General features: G+C 41.0%; 1 long non-coding RNA gene across 1 annotated transcript; it reads right to left on the reverse strand.

Moving 5' to 3' along the window:
- Positions 1-1,103: 1,103 nt before the first annotated feature.
- LOC138116591 (uncharacterized) lies at positions 1,104-3,584 on the reverse strand. Its single transcript, XR_011154224.1, has 3 exons — positions 3,419-3,584; positions 1,906-2,006; positions 1,104-1,172 (listed from the first exon to the last, which is right to left on the reverse strand). It is a non-coding gene; the product is annotated as an uncharacterized lncRNA (long non-coding RNA).
- Positions 3,585-7,437: the final 3,853 nt, after the last annotated feature.

The following is a 7,437-nucleotide window of genomic DNA, read 5'->3' on the forward strand; positions in this document are numbered from 1 at the left end:
AAAGCTCAAAGAAACACCAAGAAGGGAAAGATTTAACTGAAAAATTGTATCATGAAATGCACTGTAAATGTCATTCATTACAACCAATACCAGTTGTACTGGCCAATAAACAATGGACCCTGAAAATACAAATTTTCTGTATTTTGCTTTTAAAATAATTGCGGAATTCTTTTAAAATGAGAAATACATGCTGATAAAATTGCTCAGAAAGCTTGGGCCTGTCCTCTTTCTTCCTACACTGGCCTTACTCTTTTTTTCTTCTGAATGGAGATAATTTTCTTTTTCAGGACTTTAAATGAAGCTGGGAGTTTCCATGGCTGCTTATTATACAGGGCTATACACCACAGTTAATTCGCCCTGACAAGAATGATGTTGAGCTTTCTTGCCATATGATCTTGTATTTAAGATCCTGTCAGTTTTGAGGACTCTAAATAAACCTTCTTTTAAATATTTAATACCCTTCAGTGATATATGCCTTTAGGCTCTGAGCCTGGTCCAACCATCAAAACTTAGAGTTTTCTATATTTCCCATCACCACAGTCTTCTCATATAAATTAAATTTGCACTCCAAATTCTCTGGTGAATTTCAAGTTGTTTGCTTCTCAGTTGCCATTCCCTTACATCTAGAGAGAAAAAAAACTCTACTTGAGTTCCTCCTATAGGACTTCTAAGCCCTTTTTGTAATAAAGTCATCCCATACCAAAAATAAATAGCCATAATATTTTGTGATAATGTCTCTGATGATGTGAATGATGCTCAGGTTCTCTACATCCTCCCTCTTTTTTATTAGGGACCTGCATGTGGAATGCTAAAAGAAAATAAAGAAAGGGTGATTTCTCCCTCTACTTCTTGGCCCAGTGACCTCCTCCCTTTTGTTTTGGTAACTACAGGAATAAGAAAAACAACAGTTGTTGTGGGAAATGTAGGGCTTGACCAAATCAGCCAACAACCTGTTACTTGGGGACCTCACCCAGGTCACTAAGAAAAGCACAAAGCTCTTGCTTTGAGTGAGCCTGATGGAGGTTTGGGCCTCTCCCTTCATGGCTATGCCAAGCTGGTTTCCATTTTGGCCACAAGTTCCACTGCAGACCTGGAGAGCTTTCCTTCTAGTTAAATATATCAGGTAGTCACAGCCTCAAATTGATGCAGATCCTCATTCAGGCTTCTCAGCACTATTAAGAAAAAGGAGGTTAAAGGAGTTGGTAGATTAGAGGTTTTCTCTTATCCTTCCTCTCCCAAGCAGCAGCCTCAACCACCAACACACTTCTTGAGGCACATAAAGACTGTGTCCTTCCCAGATTTATTTGCTCCTTGGTGCTCAAAGTCCTGCAGAACCTGTCTTTTCCGTGTATCTCCCCACTTGCACTTCTGGATGTGTGACATGTGCACACACACCCCTGCTAGAAAATCTGGGAGACACACAACAAAAAGCCTGACCCAAGAATCCCAGGATGTGCCCCAAGTAGGAACTCAGGCGATCAGGATGCCTGTCACATGCTCCAGCCACGATCAATAGCAAAGGCAAAAGAGCACCAGCAAGAGCCTTCATCAAATGGAAACATAACTAAAACAAACAAAGTGTGTGTCAGGTTCAGTTCAAGAGAGGTTCCTGGAAGCTAACTCATAACAGCTAGGACAGAAAATCCAGCTCTTTGACAGGAATTGTCCCTAACTCTAAGTAAAAGTGTTTAGACTTCACAGAACTCAGCAAAATTGCCTTTGAGTGTCAGCAGGGAACACTGTATATTCTTCTAAGACTTCACAGTACAACTGTCAGCTGTCTGTTTTCTTTCTGCTACATGTAGAGTTTATACAGACACTCCCAGAGGAGCCTTTAATTGCATGTCATGACAAGTCTCCCAACCTCTTTGCAGCTCTTCCACTTAACACATAGTGTAAACTCACCCAATCTCCCTTCACTTTCTCCTTCCCAGATTTCTCTCCTGGAGCTCTGTGGAGGCCTGTGTTGAAGCTTCATTATGATGGAGTGGACCCAGTGGAGAACTCTATAAAAAGCATCCGACCCATTTATCAGGACAGATCTCTTTAGCAAGTCTATATAAACCTCCCATGTTGAAGAGCCATAACCTGTGACTCAGAGACAAAACTAAAACCTGAATAACTAAGAGCAAGACTTGGGGATCTTTTCCAATTTCCTATTCCTACAGGGTTTATTTTATTGTGCAAGATAGTCACTAGATTTTACTAACGACAGCACTGTGCGATCCCAGCAGAGAGACAACATCATTATGGAGAGAGCTATGCAAACACAGAGACTGTCCCTGCCCCAGAGTTCTTATAATATAAATAGTAAAGACAGTGGGGGGGGTGGGGAAGAGAAGCACAGAGAGGTGAAATGTGGTGCTCAAGAGGACACAAAATCTCAGTAGTCACTACAGAGTATTGCCTCTCAGGGCGAGTGTTTTTGTAGGGGGTCTGGCTTTGCATTTGAAAAAAAAAGTTAAAGCAATTCTCACGGCAAAGATTGTAAAGTCTGGTTACACTTGTGAAGGGATTCTGTAGAACATCATGCCCCAGTGTGCCATATTATTCCCTTTTTGTGATTCTCGGAACAAATTTCCTCAATTTTCAAGTCTAAAGAGACTTTTTCTTCACTGCTTCTGCCTCAAACCAGTATCCAAAAATTAAGGTGTGATAGTGAAACATTTATATTTAAAGCACTGTATGTTTTCACCAAATTCCTCCCCCACCCATTGTGGCCATGGTTTAACTGCACATTTAAGCACATGTTTAACCACACGAGTAGTGCTACACACATCAATGAAACTACCTGCACTTAAAATTAAGCACTTGTTTAAGGGCAAGATATAGAGAGACACATAGTGGGATTTTAAAAACCCCTTGAGCATTCAGTGGGAGTTAGGTGCTTAATGCGCTTAAGAGACATTCGAAAAATCCCACTGAGATGGTGTATCTGCAGCTGAATGCCTCTGGAAATCTGTCAGTGATGCTCAGAATGATACAGTGATTGATTGCAGTGACAATTACACCTCTAATGAAGTCCTGATTACACAGAGAATTTACAACAGATATGTCTAAAATTGGTGCAAGGATCGGCTCCTTTTTCTAAAGCACCACTTAGATCTCAATCCAAAATAGCTCTCGGGTGATGTGTGATTCTGTGAGCGACACGAGCAGCCACTCTCAGAGGGCTCACAGGGCCAGCCAGCCAGCTTCTGGCTCATTTATATTTATTATTGGCCAGACTTCTTCTAACCAGGTATTTTTCACCCTATATAGTGATCAAAGACCCCAGTCCTCTCCTCCCCATCCTGCCTTACCAAATCCTGCAGCAGAGGAATCTCTACACTCCCTCTTGCTAGTTGATCCTGGACTTATCCCTAAAAGAGGACCCAAAACACCTAGAGTCTGGAGCTCTGACAAAATCAGCACTCACCCAGCAACACATCCAAATGCCTGGGGACACTCAGGAGCTGAACAAACACCTCTAATGAAGTGATATAATTTTTCTAAGCTAATGAGAAGAAGGTGACCTGAGCCCACAGGTATGAACCCTAATGGACAACAAGCCGAGGAGATAAGCCCCCGCTTTCCACACAAGCTAACAGAGGTCACACTGGCCAGGGTTTGAATCTTTCTGGCAAGCAGCTCACTGCAGCTCTACACCTGGCTGGGTTTAATTTGTTATTTATGTCAGCTTTGCATATTTGTAAAGTTCAAGGGTTTATTGCCCTGGCCTGACCTTGCCAAGTCAGAGCTCACATGTGGTTCTCTAGTAGCAATTTCTTTCTAATAAACTTTACTTGAAAGAACATGTGTGATAGATTTTGTTGATGATTAAAAAGAATGGGGCTATGTTCATTGTTAGCCAAGCTGGTTTTGAAGTTTTGTTGGAAGTCACCTCTGTGCTCATTTTTTTTTAAAATGTCCCCTTCCCCCTCATCCCTTTATTTTAGTGCACACCCTAATTATGTTTCATGTTGAAGCATGTAGCATTGTTTGTGTCTATACAGTAAAGACAATTCCCCCATGTGCTTATTAAGATCATTAAATTAAAGAGCATTGTTCAGAACTGGTCTTTAATCAGAGCATGTACAAGCACCAAAACCTCGGGCACACACAGGAGCAGGAAAATGCAAGTCTCTGATGTACAAACATGTAAAAAGCAACTAATACCTGGCATATTCTCTGCCAAACCCAAAGATTGTTGCTTCTAATTTGCTTTGTTTTCCCCTATTAGCAAAGGAAACAAATACTTTCTATCCCTACAGGCTGTGTAACAGGGTATGATCCTTTCTCCATAGGAAGCAACACCAAATTCCCTTCAGTTTCAAAGGGCTGGAAAATTCACTCCCTTATGCCCAGGAACAAATATGCCAGTGGTTCCCTGGGAATTTCTAAAACCTGATATTTGACCTTTCTGTAGGGTAAGTGCTAATGTGCCTAAAAGCATGGTTGTGCCTGTGTTGTTTTCCAGTGCTCCACTGTGAGCAGCTGGGTACCATGAAAGCTCTAACCCTGGAAGAATTTTGGGAACTGGACAAATGGCAGGCTTTGTGCTTCTGCCCACAGACCTACGTTTAATCCAGAGCTGCCCATCCTGCTGCCAAGGGCGGTTAGCATTGTCCAAGTTTAAGGTTATTATTGGTAGATTGACAGAAAACACAATTGCATAAATCTCATTTTCTTATAAAACCTGGCTGAAAGTGTTCCAACACTTCTAGTATATCCCGAAATCCTTACTTCCCCTACTTTATTTTCTCACAGCTTGTTCTGTTCTTAGCTCAGGACCGAATTTGGGACAGAGAGCACTGAAGAGAGTTTTCATCTATGTATGACAGCAAGTTAACGTGCTTTTGTGATTCCTGGAAGATATATATGTACAAGTACTTCCCTGAATCAAGTTTTGTCTATAAGTCATTTGAGGCAGGATTGTCATTTATTAAATGTGTGTACAATGACCTTCCTGAGATCCCCAACACTACTTTAAAATTACTAAATAAGTAACTAATAGTGACATCCATGCTCTGACAGCACCTGTGAGATTTTGCATTAAATTAAGAGCTCAAGAGGCAATTGTAACTAGTAGTCAAAGCAGGGACCGGGAAACAGAATTTCTGGTTGTCACTCATGGAGCAGGGTCAGGATGTCTGAAGTATAGGTTCCTTGCTCCGTCTGTGAACAGGACACTGGATTAAGGAACTGTCAGCCTGGCATAAGGCTTTGCTCTCTTTGCTAAGTGGCAAAAGACTCCAGCTTGAATTATGCTTAGCGTGGGTAGGCTGGAAAAAGCTGCAGGGCAATCCGCAATGATCAGCCCTCTGCCAACTGATTATGAAAGCTCAGCCTTCAGTCCTGTCTGAGATTTGTTTTCCCACTGCCTGTAAAACAAATCTTGAGTCTTATTGCTTGTCTTGCTTTTGTATGGGGTGATTTTCAGAAGACCCAGGCAACTTTAGCAAACCATAAGAAACACACAGGTTTATATGCATATACGTAAAACTTCAAAAGTTTCTTCTTCTCTTTTCTTTAGCTTCTCTCTTCATTTGACACCACTCCTATCTCCAAGTCTCTACACAATTTTGTCATCATATTCACTGCCCATACCTTTCCCATCTCTATTTTTCCTTCAAATTCTTCCCCCCTGAAAATCTCACATCTTTTTAGGTCTAAGTGTCCTTTCCTGGCCCAACTAACACCACACATTTTTATTCAGATAATATCTGTTTTTCCCCTCTTACATAACTTCTTTAATAGTGTTCTCACGTAAAATGCAAAAGATGTTTGGCAAGAGCACATTTTTGCAAGGAACAACAAAATTAAGGAGATACAAAGCCAAATACAAAACCCCATGTAGGCAAGGAGGTACAACCAAGAGTACAGTAAAATTGGAGTTTCCAAAACAAACTGGAAAAGTTTCATCAAAGTCCCAGCCCTTATTCTTAATTGGACACCCTGGTGTTTGAAGGGGCTTGGTGGAAAATAAAACAAATGTGCCTATTGTTCTTAGAATAAGTATTACAATAATAATCATTCTTTAAGCATCAGTAGTGCCTTTCATCTAAGGACCATAAAGCACAGTGCCAACATGGATGAAAAGCCTCTCGGTGTTCCTATAAACAACACAGGCATTTTAGATCCATTTTTAACAGGAGAGTGAGGCCCAGGTAAGATAATAGAAATTTTGTTTTAACATTTGCTGTTGGTTATTTAATTCTATGTATATTTAGGCCCCACAGTATTACTTGATTTTCACAAGTGATAAACATCCCTGGTTCCAGTGGCTCTTCACGTGCAGCTGCTCTCAAACTCAAGTCCTGCTTTAGTTGCTTTAAAAGTACGTGCTTATATCCTGCTTTCTGCAGATCTCTGCTGGAATCAGACCACACATTTCTGCAAGGACTGGAGGAATTTAAGGCTACTACACCCTTCATCTACCCACGATTTTCATAGTATAGCCAATGTCCTGTGAAGACCTAAGCATAGTCTTCTCTTTCAGCATGAGCAGTTCCATTCAATACCATACTGAACACAGTGAATACAGTTGATTCAGCGGGCTGAGGTTTGTACAGGTTTGGGTCTCACATATTTCCTTTCTAGTCTTTAGCAGCTCTCAGGTGGCTTCACATACTCAGCCAAGGGTTTAAAATATGAAATGTACCTAAATCCCCACAAACCCTTGTTTTATCAACCTTTGCTATCCCCTCAGTGATTGGTTAAGAAATTTGTAAGCAGCATTTCCTGGGCATTGGCTTACTCAGAAGCTTTCAGCCTTACTCCCAGCCAATCCAAGTGCTAAACACAACACTGCCCAATTTATTTTTTAACAAGGTTCTCTACTGTTGAAACCAGTATGACGTGCAATTATGGGCTTAACATTCAACTGTTAAATTATCCTCCCAACATCTTTCCAGGCCACTCTCTTAGCTCTTCAGAAGAATATTTTATTGGAAAGGGTAAATGTATAAAAATCTACTGTTAAAACACTCAACAAATCTCCCCTGTCAGGCCAGTAAACTGTAGTCCACCCACTCTGATCTGAGATTGCTGTTTCTCTGCTCCCCCTTCCCCACCTCCCTTTTCTTTGTTTAAAATATGCTGACCACACAGTGACCTCTCGTAACCCATTGGTCGAAAATTACAACCAGCCACACAAACAAGCAGCTCGAGGTCAGAAAGAGCAGGGTCTGCTAAAAGTTAGTAATCATACATTAATTCCCTGACATAATTAATCAAAATGAACCACCGTTATCTTGCGCGGAACCTTTAACCTATTACAAAGGGGTCAATTTGCAAACCACTTGAGCATGGGAGTTTGGTACAAATAGCATACTCCCTTCATCTGGGATGCCCTAAGTAGGCAAAAATGCCTTTGAAGTCCCAAATCTACTAGATTTAGATATAATTTCATCAATCAAGTTAAAAGGCTGCCTTCTCTCCAAAAAGGATTTCATG

This window comes from Aphelocoma coerulescens, chromosome 10 (genome assembly GCF_041296385.1).
Source record: "Aphelocoma coerulescens isolate FSJ_1873_10779 chromosome 10, UR_Acoe_1.0, whole genome shotgun sequence".
Lineage (NCBI taxonomy): Eukaryota > Metazoa > Chordata > Aves > Passeriformes > Corvidae > Aphelocoma > Aphelocoma coerulescens.